Raw genomic sequence first — 14,651 nt, 5'->3', positions numbered from 1 at the left:
TTATTGAGAGCAACAACATTCTACATGATTCTCAATCGGGCTTCCGCGCTAATTTTAGCACGGAGACAGCCCTCCTTGAGATCACCGATGCCATCAGAGATACCCTCGATCTAGGGGGGAAGGCCATGCTAGTTATGCTGGATCTGTCGGCGGCTTTCGACACCGTCCCTCATGACGGTCTCCTTTTAAGACTCTGGGAGATCGGTCTCCGGGGGACTGTGTGGGACTGGTTTAAATCCTTCTTGACCGGCTGCCGACAAGTGGTCTGGGCACCTCCGTTCTCCGCTGAAATGCCGCCGCTAGAGGTGGGGGTCCCTCAGGGGTCTATCCTGAGTCCCACCCTTTTTAATATCTACATGGCCCCGCTGGCGACGGTAGCGGAGTCCTTCGGTGCCCAGATCATATCCTATGCTGACGACACCCAGCTTCTTTTTACGTGCAAGAAGGGAGAGGTTTTTGATGGTGGGAGGATCAAAGATTGCCTGGGTGCGGTTTTTGAATGGTTTCGGCGGCACAGTCTGAAATGCAACTCCGACAAGTCGGAGCTGCTTTTTTTCGGCTGTCCGCCTGATCCCAGCTGGAAAACTTGTTGGCCCCAGGATAACTTTCCTCCTGATGTAGCCTCTGAAAAAGCCAAAAATCTTGGCGTGTTGTGTGATGATGGCCTTTCTTTCAGACCCCAGATCATCGGGTTGTCTGGGAAATGTTTTGGCATTTTGAAAATGCTTCGGAAGTTTCTTCCGTTGCTGTCTCTGCAACACAGAAAAATCGTCGTGCAGGCTCTAATAGGATCGCGTTTGGACTACGCGAATGCCCTCTACTCAGGGCTGCCTAAATATCTGCTAGCCCGGCTGCAAATTGTGCAGAATTCGGCGGCAAGAGCCATTTTTGGGCTTCCGCGGAGGGCAAAAGCCTCTGAACTGCTCAAGAGACTACATTGGTTGCCTATCTCTAAAAGAATAACCTTTAAGATCTTGACCCTTGCTTTTAAGGCCCTTCATTCTATTGGCCCTAAATATATTGGGAAGCGTATGGCCTTTTATGCGCCAAGGAGGACCCTTCGGTCGGCCTTGTTGGCCAAAGCCGATGTTCCTCCTATCAAACTGGCCCGTTTTGGTGGCCGCTCCTTCCGTTACTTGGCTGCACGTGGTTGGAATGAGCTTCCTGTCTCCTTAAGGAAAGCCAACAGTCTCTTTTCTTTTAGAAAGGAGTTGAAGACCTGGCTTTTTTCTGTATGATCTTCTGTGGCCTTTGCGAGTAGCTGTGTTGTGTTTTCCTCTTCAGGTTCTCTTTGCCAAAGCGCCGGGACGCCCCTCGGGGTAGCCGTGCGCTATAAAAGAGACAATACATAACATAACATAACATAACATAAGTCTAATTTTTTAACTAATCACTCCACTGCAAACAAAAACAAGCATTTGCAATGCAATCGGTCTCGCTTTTGCAAGAGTTTAAGCTATTGGCATTGTAAATGACAATGCCTTTTATTTATCTGTTTTGTAAATAACACATAAATAAAAAACATTGTAATTGACAATGCTAATAGCTCAAACTCTTGTAAATACGAGACCTATTTCCTTGCAAAGAAGCAGCCGCCATTGTCCCAGGCTGCTTGGAAAGTGAAAGCACCCATGATGCGCAGAATGTTGCAGGAAAGCCTGTTCTGCCTGCAGTAGGAGAAACTCATTTGAAAACCAGCATTAGATTGTGCTGTGCAGCATAAGGAATACGCGCGCACCAGCCAAATGGGAAACCAGCATTAAAGTGTGCTGTGCAGCGTGAGACACAAGTGTGCACAAGGACCTGTGCCTTAAAAACAGCATTATGGAAAACCTGCATTAGAGTGTAGTGTGCCGCATGAGACACAAGCCTGCACCAGGGTCCATGTATGAAAACTATCATTAGTGTGTGCTTTGCAGCGCGAGGCATGAGAGTGCACCAGGATCCGTGTGCGAAAACCAGCGGTGTGGGAAACCATCATTAGAGTGCCGTGCAGCGTGAGGCATGAGCATGCACCAGGATCCGTGCACGAAAACCAGCTGTGTGGTTAAACAGCATTAGAGCTTGCTGTGCAGCGGGAGGCATGAGCGTGCACCAGTATCCGTGTGCGAAAACCAGCCATGTGGGAAACTAGTATTAGAGTTTGCTGTGCAGCATGAGACATGAGCGTTCACCAGGACCCTTGCATTAAAACCAGCCCTGTGAAAAATAACCAGTAGTGCATGCTGTGCATCGTGAGACACGAGCGTGCACCAGGATCTGTGCACGAAAGCCAGCCATGTAAGAAACGAGCATTAGAATGTGCTGTGATGCATGAGACACGAGCGTGCACCAGGATAAGTGCATGAAAAATACCCCTGTCGAAAACCAGCATTAGTGTGTACTGTGCAGCATGAGACATGAGCGTGCACCAGAATCTGTGCATAAAAACCAGACATGTGGAAAAGTAGCATTAGAGTGTGCTCTGCAGCATGCGACACAAGTGCGCACAAGGATTTGTGTAGGAAAACCTGCCCTGCTATGTGGAAAACCAGCATTAGAATGTGCTGTGCAGTGAGTGACATGAGCATGAACCAGAATTCCTGTACAAAAACCTGCCACGTAGAAAGCTGGCACCAGAATGTATGCTGTGAGCCACCAGCGTGCACCAGGATCCGTGTACGAACAAAGGCAGTAAGGGAACTAGTCCCAGAATGTGTGCTGTGTAGCTTGAGACAAGAGCGTGTGCCAGTATCTGGGTTCGAAAACCAGCAGGGTGAGAAACGAACATCAGAATGTGTGCCACCAGTGTGCACTAGGAACCATGTATGACAAGCATTTGCAATGCTATAGGTGTCGCTTTTGCCAGCTATTGGCATTGTAAATGACAATGACTGTTATTTATCTGTTTTGCTAATTAACACATAAATAAAAGGCATCGTCATTTACAATGCCAATAGTTCAAACTCTTGTAAATGCGAGACCTATTCAAAGAAGCGGCCGCCATTATCCCTGGCTGCTCGGAAAGTGAAAGCATGCATGGCGCACTGAACGTTGCAGGAAAGCGTGTTGTGCCTGCAGTAGGGGAAACTCATTAAAGAAAATAGAGCTTACAGACTAAAAAAGACATATCATGTAACAACTGAAGTAAAAGGGCCAGTCCTCAAGGGAGGTTGCAAATGAAGACAAGTCGGTACTAAGGAGGGACTTACAAGCCTATTAACAAATCAGAAGTCACCATTTACGAAGGACAATGACACAAGCCAATACGAAGGACAATGACACAAGCCAATGCAAATATGGGAGGAGAGTGGGCGGGGCTTCTATTCCACGCTCCAATAGGTCATGCCACAGAGTAGCGCATGCGCTGCCCAGGCTCAACCTAAAAAATAAGTAAAAAACATGTCATTTACAACTCGAATTGCTCTAACTTTTACAAAAGTAGGAGACCGATTGCGTTGCCAATGCTTGTTTAATTAGCATGGACAAAAAAGGAAAGGGCAGCTGGTTAAATGGCAAGTATGTTGCACAAGTCAAACTAAACATGCACTGTAATTCAAATTATTGTGCATGTTATGTTTGTCAATAACACCTTGTAACACTTTCTTCCCCATTTAATACTTTTATTTTTCATTGCCTTTCTTTTTTTAGGTCTCGCTGGCGTTGCAGCGCGAAGTGCTGTCGCCAACGAGACTTATAGCCGCCTTGCTAGGCCCCAAGGGAGTCAGAGCTGTGCAGGAGCCGCTACAGACCTGAGCACGAGCCGACTCAGGTCTGTGAACGCCAACGTGCACGCTCACGGCGTCACGCTCCCGCCCTCCGGCGTCTCTTCCGAGGCGCGCTCCAGGCCGACGGGCTCCACTGCAGGCTCCAGAGCGACGTCAGGTAGGCTGTATTTTTTTGTTTTGTTGCTGGCTTGATTTAAAGTAATTCAGCTAGGTAGCATGTAGTGTGGCACTGCTGTTTTGTTCAGTTTCTCTAGAACATGTGTTGTTATAACTGTGTGTGTTAGTGTATTTTATTGTGTTCCTGTGTATTCTTTTCCATGGTTTTGAAGAGCTGGCTATTCCACTGCCTGCTCCTGCTACACATGGAAAACCCGAAAGCATCACAATAATCTTAAGAGATACAACGCTGGATGTACTCTGCTTCTGTTGTGGGTCAAAAATGCAAAACTCTCGGCACTCTTTTTAAGCAGCTCATTCCGGTGGGCCCTCATTCCCCTCTTGCCTGTAAATGTATGTGCGATGTGGGAGTCTCAGGGTCCCTTCGCTATATTCTTCAGTAGGACCCATACATTTTGCGTTATGCCACTGCCTTGGTGCAAACACATATTGCTGGTTTGTAATAAGTGTATTGCTTCGAGGAATTAGAGGCTTCGCACAGTAATCATTGAAAACCGGTTATTAACAACGGGCTATAAGGGAACTGCAATTTAACTGATTTTATAAAGAAATCTGTTGTTTTGCATTTGGGTGTAGATATCTGGAGTTAGAGGTCGTGTTGGAGTGACCGGGTGAGGTGGATGTGGGTGGGGTATGTTGTGTGGGGGTGGATGGGAGGGCTGGACAGTGCCATTGATGACCCTTGCCTCAGAGAGTACCGGCCAGTCACAGGCCCAATTACTGGAATTTTTATCTGGATCAGCAAAAGATGCGTTGAAGTGGGCAAGAGCGGGCTCAATGTATGAGAATTCTGGAGGTAGCCTACAAGCCCTATATTTACACATGGACATCACTCACCAAAATGCCTGGGGTAGTGGAAATGATGTCACATACTCTTGACCTTAATGACATCACAGGAAGTGACATCATAGGCCTTTTGGCCCATGATCGTCCTAGAAAGTGATGTCACATGATTTTAAGCTTGTTCACATCACACTTATTGTCATTGCTGAAGTCCTAATAATAGCCATAATAAAAAGATGACTTATATAATACAACAAATAGAAATGTCTGTTTTAGATACCAACTGCATTAGGGTGCTGGCGTAAAATGCGAGGAGATCAGTAATAGTTTCTCTTAGTATCACATGAACAATTACGTGTTCATCTGAAGCGATTAGAGTACGACAAAAAACACAACAGCACTGGGAACCTACATGTTTTGTACCACACGCTGTCAAAATGGAATAGTTTCCCTACTGTATACTGCATTGAGAAATGTATTGATAAGTCAGAGGGAGGGAAAACAAGTGATTTAAATAAAACATTAGTAGGTATGTCCACCTGTAGTAATTGATGCACAACGACCATATATTGAATATAAACTATATTATTGGCCTAAATGAGTCTTTACTGTTAATACATTTTGATTTAAGATCACCTGTAAGGTTCGATCACTAATTTGCAGCACGAAGGTGAAGGGTTTATTTAGACACTTAATTTTTCATGTATTCATAATAATGAAATATCACAACAAATTGTTTTAGTTCGTTTTTTTAAAGTTTGTTTTTTATTTAATCAGAAGTTTGCATATTGCACTGCTGAATTTATTAATTTGGCAAAATCTAATGTGTAATATCCCGGTCCCAGGCTCAGTGGAAGCTTCAAAAAGTAAACAATGCTCATGAAGACACAGTTTGCCTGCTGTTCTTGGAGTTGCACCAGGTTTTTTTTTTAAAGTGGCTGGTCATGATATTTGCCCAGAATTGTAGAGAAGTGAAGCAAGGGACCTGGCATCTTCTAGGGAGGGTCCTGGGGGGGTCCATTCCGATAAATATTTATAAAAAATGGGACCAGATAGTGCATTTTTAAAGCAGGTTTTTCACATTCATTTGCTATAGGCTCCTCTCTCATTAGATATTCAAGTCTTTCATGGTATGCCAGGCCAACTTAACTTGATGCTCCAGTCAGTTCACCGCATTTTTAGGTCGAGCTTAGGCAGCGCATGCGCTCCTCTGCGAGGCATGCTGTATTGAGGTATGTCCTTGAAGCCCTACCCACACTCCGCCCATATTTTTCATTTGCTTTTGTCATTGTCCTTGGTGAATGCTGGTTTCTGATTCGTTAATAGGCTTGTTAGTCTCTCCTAAGTAAAGCCTTGTCTTCGTTTGTACCCTCCAGGGAGGACTTCCCCTGTTACGTGTGTTGGTGCTCCAAAGGCTTTAATTACAGACTCCGAATACTATTTTGTTAAATGCTTTTCACCACGCTCTTATAAGGCTTTATTTATTTTTCTCGTAGTACGCCACATTGCGGCTGCCTGTTTTTTGTTTCTCCATTCTTTATTTTACTTTTGTTTGTAAATCACCCCATGCCGCACTTTCACGTTATAGGTGGCCCCACCCCTTTCTTTACACCGGGTCTAAGGAAAGGGGCATTGCCACCATTAAACTGAAAGTGTGGCATGGGGTGCTTTTGCAAACAACCATTTGCAATGCATAAGGTCTCGCATTTTCGAGAGTTTCATAAATGCGAGACCTATTGCATTGCAAATGCTTTTTTTTGTAGGCATGGGGAGGGCTGAAATCAAGTCTCGAACTGGGTTCCCTAGTTCCAAAGTCAGCTGCTCATGGTCTTACGCCACACCCTCTCTCCAAATATTGCTGGGCATAGATATCAGTGTGTTCTGCTGGTAGTGGCCGAGATGAGTAATTCATTTTTTCTCGTTTGTTTTCCTGTAGTCACCTCGAGAGGGGGTAGTGCCTGGGGCTGTAGAAGTTTATGAACTGAGTAGCTCACGCTGACACCATGTGTGACCTTGGGCTAAGTTGCAAGCCAGTTTACCCATCACACATTTTAGGAAGAATATCACCAGGTGTCTCTAGTTGGGAAACTGTATCACCCCAAAGGTGGTTTCATGCCATTGAAAGACTGCTGGAACAATAAAGCCATGTCTGGAGAATACCACTACACATCAGTATCTTACCAACGCAGTCACCACGCAGTCTCTTCTCGCTGTCTTATGATGTCTGCCCTGCCACCATGTACTTCGGACCCTCACCCTCACACCCTCTCACCTTCACACACCCTCACACACCCTCACTCACGCTCACACCCTCACCCACCCTCCACCCCCTCACTCACCCTCACCCCCCTCACTCACCCTCACCCCCTCACTCACCCTCACCCCCTCACCCTCACAACCATCTCACCCTCACTCACCCTCACCCCCTCACACCCCCACACCCCCTCACACCCCCACACCCCCTCACCCTCACACATGCCCTCACACCCTCTCACCCTCACTCACCCTCACACCCTCACCCACCGTCACCCACCCTCACACCCTCACCCCCTCACCCTCACAACCCTCTCACCCTCACTCATCCTCTCACCCTCAATCACCCTCACCCCCTTACACCCCCACACAACCTCACCCTCACACCCCTTCACCCTCTCCCTCACACCCTCTCACCCTCATCCTCACACACCTCCTCAGCCTCACACCCCCTCACTCACCCTCACACCCTCATCCCCTCACCCCCCTCACCCCCCTCACCCTCAAAACCCTCTCACCATCACTCACCCTCTCACCCTCACTCACCCTCACCCCCGCACACCCCCACACACCCTCACCCTCCCTCACCCCCCTCACCCTCACACACCTCCTCACCCTCACACCCCCTCACTCTCACTCACCCTCACACCCCCTCATCCTCACCCTCCCTCACCCTCACACCCCCTCACCCTCACACACCCTCACCCTCACACACCCTCACCCTCACACACCCTCACACCCTGCATCCTCTCACCCTCACACACCCTCACTCACCCTCTCACCCCTCACACACCCTCACACCCCTCCCCCTCACACACCCTCACACCCCTTCATCCTCACACACCCTCACACACCCTCACCCTCACCCACCCTCACCCACCCTCACCCTCACACACCCTCACCCTCACACATCCTCACCCTCACACACCCTAACTCACACCTCCTCACTCACACACCCTCACCCTCACACACCCTCACTCTCACACCCCCTCACCCTCACACCCCCTCACCCTCACACCCTCACCCACCGTCACCCACCCTCACTCACCCTCACACCCTCACCCCCCTCACCCTCACAACCCTCTCACCCTCACTCATTCTCTCACCCTCACCCCCTTACACCCCCACACACCCTCACCCTCAGACCCCTTCACCCTCTCCCTCACACCCTCTCACCCTCATCCTCACACACCTCCTCACCCTCACACCCCCTCACTCACCCTCACCCCCTCATCCTCAACACCCTCTCACCATCACTCACCCTCTCACCCTCACTCACCCTCACTCACCCTCACCCCCTCACTCCCCCACACACCCTCACCCACCCTCACCCCCCTCACCCTCATACACCTCCTCACCCTCACACCCCCTCACTCTCACTCACCCTCACACCCCCTCACCCTCACCCTCACCCTCACTCACACACCCTCACTCACCCTCACACCCAGCACCCTCTCACCCTCACACACCCTCACTCACCCTCACACCCCCTCACCCTCACACCCCTCACTCTCACACCCCCTCACCCCCTCCCCCTCACACACCCTCACACCCCCTCAACCCCTCATCCTCACACACCCTCACACCCCCTCACCCTCACCCACCCTCACCCTCACACACCCTCACCCTCACACACCCACACTCACACACCCTCACTCACACACCCTCACACCCCCTCACCCTCACACCCCCTCACCCTCACACCCCCTCACCCTCGCTCACCCTCACACGCACTCACACACCCTCACGAGCATAGCATAACAAAACATAGCATAGCATAACAAAACACAGCATAGCATAACAAAAGAAAAGCATAGGATAGCAAAACATAGCATAGCATAACAAAACAAAGCATAGGCTAGCAAAACAAAACATAGCATAACAAAACATAGCATAGCAAAACACAACAAAGCATAGCATAGCATAACAAAACACAACAAAACATAGCATATCAAAACAAAGCATAGCATAACATAACGAAGCATAGCAAAACAAAATATAGCATAGTATAACAAAACACAACAAAACATAGCAGAACAAAACATAGCATAGCATAACAAAACATATCATAACAAAACAGAAAAACACAACAAAACATAGCATAGCATAACAAAACACAACAAAATGTAGCATACATAACAAAACGTAGCATTGCAAAGCATAGCAAAACATAGCATTGCATAACAAAACACAACAAAACATAGTATAGCATAACACAACATAGCGTAGCATAACAAAACAAAGCTTAGCAAAGCATAACAAAACATAGCATAGCATAACAAAACACAACAAAGCATAGCATAACAAAACAAAGCATAGGATAGCAAAACTAAGCATAGCATAACAAAACAAAGCATAGGATAACAAAACAAAACATAGCATAGCATAACAAAACAGCATTACATAACAAAACATAGCATAACAAAACACAACACATAGCATAACAAAACATAGCAAAACACAACAAAAAAGCATAGCTTAACAAAAAACAACAAAACATATAATAGCATAGCAAAACATAGCATACCAAACACAACAAAACATAGCATAGCAAAACAAAGCATAGCATAGAAAAAGACAACACAACATAGCATAGCATAACAAAACATAGCATAGCATAACAAAGCATAGCATAGCAAAACATAGCATAGCATAACAAAACATAGCATAGCATAACAAAACATAGCATAGCATAACAATTCAAAGCATGGGATAGCAAAACATAGCATAGCATAACAAAACATAGCATAGCATAACAAAACACAGCATAGCATAGCATAACAATTCAAAGCATAGGATAGCAAAACATAGCATAGCATAACAAAACAAAACATAGGATAGCAAAACAAAACATAGCATAGCATACAGCATCACTCCGCACCACTCAGGGGCACCACAACATCACTATGTGCTACCACAGCATCACTGAACGCCACAGCATCACTCGTTCGCCATCACAACATCACTCAGTGCCACCACAGCATCAATATGTGCAACCATTTAACAACACCTGGTTCAAATATGTTTTCGCAATGTTTCAAGCCTTATTACAAATGTAACAAAAAGATGTTAATATTTCACTTCTGTTCTTGGATTTTCGTCACAATTAAATACACTGAACATAATCTTCACAAAAGTTATTTACAAAACTTTAAGCTATTGCCAATATGAATTACAATAACTTTTATTTAAGTATTAATTATTCGAAAAAAATTTAACAGCCATTGTCATTTGTAATATCAATACATGTAAGCCACGTAAATACAACACATATTGCATTACAAATGCTATAGGTGTCACATTTGCGAAAGTTATAACTATTGGCATTGTAAATGACACAGCAATTAATTTTGCTATTTTCAAAAACAAAACATAAATACAAAATGTGTAATTTACAATACCAATAGTTCAAACTTTCCTAATGCCAGACCTAATGCATTGCAAATGCTTCTTTTACCTTTACCCTTTAATCTTTCGCTCGTTTTGATATGATTTTCCCCTTATTTGAACCCCTGCCATTGTTTCTATTCTCTTCCCCTCGTGTTATTTCGTTACCATTCGATATGCTTCAGCAATAGTTTCTTTGCTTTCACAATGTTTATTAACTTAATTGCTATTTCCATTACGATTCATTCTATTTACTTCTGTCTGTCTCTCTTCCTGCAAAAGTTTCAGGTGATTTATGGCCAGAGCCAAGTTCACTACCGCTCTCCCAGTAACACCCCTCTCATCTCTCCCCCACCCTCCTTCGCCTCATCTTCTCAACATTGCCACCTCTCGAGTTAAGACTGGAGCCAATTGCTACAAAATCATTTATCCTACCGACCAGTCTAAAGCTACAATAAAACGACTGAAGCATAACACTATTGAACGTTTCCCGGACTCCCTTTTTGTGGATCAATTTTACAATGGTCGTCTTGGGAGGCTCAAAAATGATTTCATCTACTTCACTCGCGACACCCCCTCTTGGTCCAACAGTTTTTACAATTCCCTTAACGTCACCTCCTCCTCCTCTATCCCTTATGGGAAACAACTAAAAATTTCCCCCTCTGGGTGCTTCAATGGCTACCTCACTATCTCACTCTATAACAACGGTACTGTCATGATCCAAGGCAAAGACTCCTGCCTCTCGCTCTTTGACCACCTCTTCCCCTCCTTACTCCCCTTCTCTGCAACCGGGTTTCCCCTTGACTCTCCTTCCAGCTCCACCCATTACTCCCTTTCTCCTCCGCCGACCCCACCTCACTCCATTTGGCTGCACTCTCGAGAAGCGCAGGTCAGCCCTCTTCCCTCCCCCCCAACTTCCCTCATCTCCTATTCCTCCCCCCCCACAGTATGTACCCTCCCACATTACTTCAGCCTTACCACTAGCCAACACGCTCCTCGTCCCATCTGCACTATCACGATACTCCAATCTCCTCTCCCCCATACTTCTTCCCATCACCCCCTTCTTCTCCTCCCCCATACTTCTTCCCATCACCCCCCTCTTTAGTCCACCTCTCCTCCAACACTCTCCCCAATTAACTTTCCCTATGCTCCCCTTAGCCCTCCTTCCATCCCTCCTCTCCAACCCTTCATCCCCTCGTCATTTACCCGGTTTTTGCCACATCCCCACTGCATCTCTCTGCTCCCTCCTACTCCTCCAGCACTGCCGCACTATCCCCTTTCCCCTCCTAGTAACCCCTTCCATCTCCCTCCCTCGGGCCCAGCAGAACCACTTCCCCTCCTCAACTTCCCTTTTTCTCAACCCCCCTCACTCTGCCAGATGACCGTTCCCTCACTGCTACCTCTCCTAACTGACAGGACCTCCGCAACCACTGCACCTCTTTTCCTCCCAAACGTCCTACATTCCCATGACGCCACACAGGCCTCCCCCCTCCTACTTCCCTACCGACGTGTTTCGCACCTTTCTCCCTCTAAATTTGTCCTTAATTCCTCTCCCTCTTGCAACACCAACAATGACAACTCTCCCCTAACCCCCAATTCACTTACTCCCGCTCCCAACCTCCACCTTTCCCCACCTGTGAACCCCACCCCTGACTCACCTCCTGTCCCCCACCTCTCCCTGCCTTCCACCACCAATTCCACCCCCCCTTATTTCAATCGAGCCACCCAACCTTCCGTGCTCTGCCTCTTTCTCAATGGAAAATACGCTAGGCTCTCTGATCACCTCCATCTCCCAGCTTACAGCTGCCATTTCACTTTTATGCTCTAAGATCTCCACCCCTCCATACACCTCTACTCCCTCCCAACCTCCTCAGAGATGCACCTCGCCCCCTCACCCCAACACAGCCAAGCCCAACCTTTCATCTGCAAACGTTGTTAACTCACACAAGCCCTTGAACGACACCCTTCTTCAACAGGCATACCCTAGCAACCCCCCTGTCTACTCTATTCCGACCATCACCTCTGTCAGAACAAAGCGTCCACCTAAACACTCCCGTGCACCCCCGCAAATGTACAATATCCCGATCACCCTTCAGAGCCCAAGTGCCCCCGTCACCAAAACAGTCTTGACAGAGCTGCGCTGTATGCTTCACAACTGCAGATCTGCAGTAAAACACAAACTTGAAATCTCCAACACCATCACCCTTCACAATCTTGACATGCTCTTCCTCACAGAGACCTGGTTCAAAGATACCTCTCACGCTATTTTTGATCTCCTATTACCCACAGGTTATTCCATATTTAGGAATGACATAACTGAAAACACGGGGGGAGGTGTTGCAGTCATCTTCAGAAACGCCCTCCAACTTAAGGCGTCTCCTATCAGCTCCCCCCACACCTTTGAATGCCTTTCTCTTGAACTTCAATTGCAACACCGTTCACCGCTCAGATTCCATATCATTTACCGCCCGCCTCGTAGTGGCTCTTCGGTTATAGACGATCTCAAAGACTTCATCAGCGACCAATACTCTCAAAGTGACAATCAGACCATCGTGGGTGACTTCAATCTCCACTGGGGCGCACCGCAAGACTCCTCTGCGAACTCACTGGCCACCTTCCTCTCTGCAAATGATCTTATCCAACACTGCACTGAATCAACCCACTCCAAAGGCGCAATCCTGGACCTTGTTATTTCTAAAGCAGGCATGCTTTCTACTACTACCCCAATTCATGTAGACTGGTCTGACCACCACCTCATCCCATTCTCTCTTCAACTTTCACACTCTATAACTCTTGGCCAACCCAAGAGGGCCATTTCCTGGTTCCGTGATGCCAAAAACATTGATGTCGGTTCCCTCTGTGAATCAGCTCTGCTATCACTTCCAAGGCTAGACCCGAACATAGCTGTTGACGATCTCACCTCCCAATGCCTCACAGTTCTTGCCGCTGAAATTAATAACGTCGCTCCACTTAAAAGCAAAAGGATAAGGCCCACTCCCTCAGCACCTTGGTTCAACAAATCCCTTTATGAGGAAAGGAAGCAGCTAAGATTCCTGGAGAAGCAATGGAGGCAATTGCCCTCCACCGACAATTTAGCCATGCTTCGCACAGCAAGATCCAAGTACCACAAGCACATCTTCCTTGAGAAAGCGACGCACTTCAAAACCCTCCTTGATTCTGCCAAAAATAGACCCAAAAAACTTTTTGATCTCATCAAGACTCCGAGTTGCTCTCCCCCAAACTCCAAGGTGGAGGATTCTTCAAAGAGAGCAGCGGATTTCGCTATTTTCTTCGATGGAAAAGTCAAATCACTTGTGGATCAGGTTGCTCATCCTACACCTCCAGAGGAGCGCAAATCCTTAGCCATTTGGCAGAGCTTTGACCCCATATCTGAAGATGCCCTTCTCAAGTGCTTACGCGAAACAAAGCCCTCCAACCATTCTCTTGACCCTATCCCCAGTGCCATTGCCTTTGACTTCTATAACCATTCCCTTTCCTATTGGACCACTCTGATCAACCTCTGCCTCTGGCAAGGCTCCCTTCCTGTCTCCTTCAAAACTGGGCAGGTCACCCCTCTGCTTAAAAAGCCCACTGCTGATGCGAATGACCTCAACAACTTCCGCCCCATCACTAACCTTCCCTTTCTTGCGAAGATCACAGAAAGATCTGTAGCAAAACAACTCTCTCGTCATATCAAGGACAATGATCTTCTTGACAATTGTCAGTCCGGCTTCATCCAAAACTGCAGCACTGAAACAGCCCTACTGCAAGTGGTTGATGATGCGCTGAGGATACTCGACTCAGGGGGGTCCTGTCTGCTAATTCTCCTTGACCTTTCCGCAGCCTTCGACACTGTCAATCACAACACCCTCCTCAATATTCTTCAACAGAGAATGGGCATGGAGGGCACTGTGCTTAAATGGTTTGCATCCTTCCTCTCTGACAGATCTCAAATGATCAAAATAGCGAACAGTCTTTCTTCTCCTGTGGCGGTGGGTCAAGGTGTTCCCCAAGGCTCTATACTTGCACCCACATTGTTCAATCTCTACTTAGAACCACTGGGAAACCTCCTAAGCAAATCTGGGATTCACTATGGAAGAGGTGTGGCGCCGCGGCCAGGGCGACTGACGCTGGAATCTGGGGACCACGGTTCGATCCCCGGCTCCGGCGGCAGGTTAGCCCAGCACCATGTGACTCTGGGCAATAGCTCAATCTTCCCGACGGCCCTCAGCGCCTAGAGACCCTTACGGGTGATTGTGCGCTTTACAAATGTGGACTTTACTTTACTATCATCTCTATGCAAACGACACTCAACTCTACCTCAAGGTTGCCTCCACTCATGAT

This window comes from Lissotriton helveticus, chromosome 5_1 (genome assembly GCF_964261635.1).
Source record: "Lissotriton helveticus chromosome 5_1, aLisHel1.1, whole genome shotgun sequence".
Taxonomy (NCBI): Eukaryota; Metazoa; Chordata; class Amphibia; order Caudata; family Salamandridae; genus Lissotriton; species Lissotriton helveticus.
Note: the sequence above shows the minus strand (reverse complement) of the source record.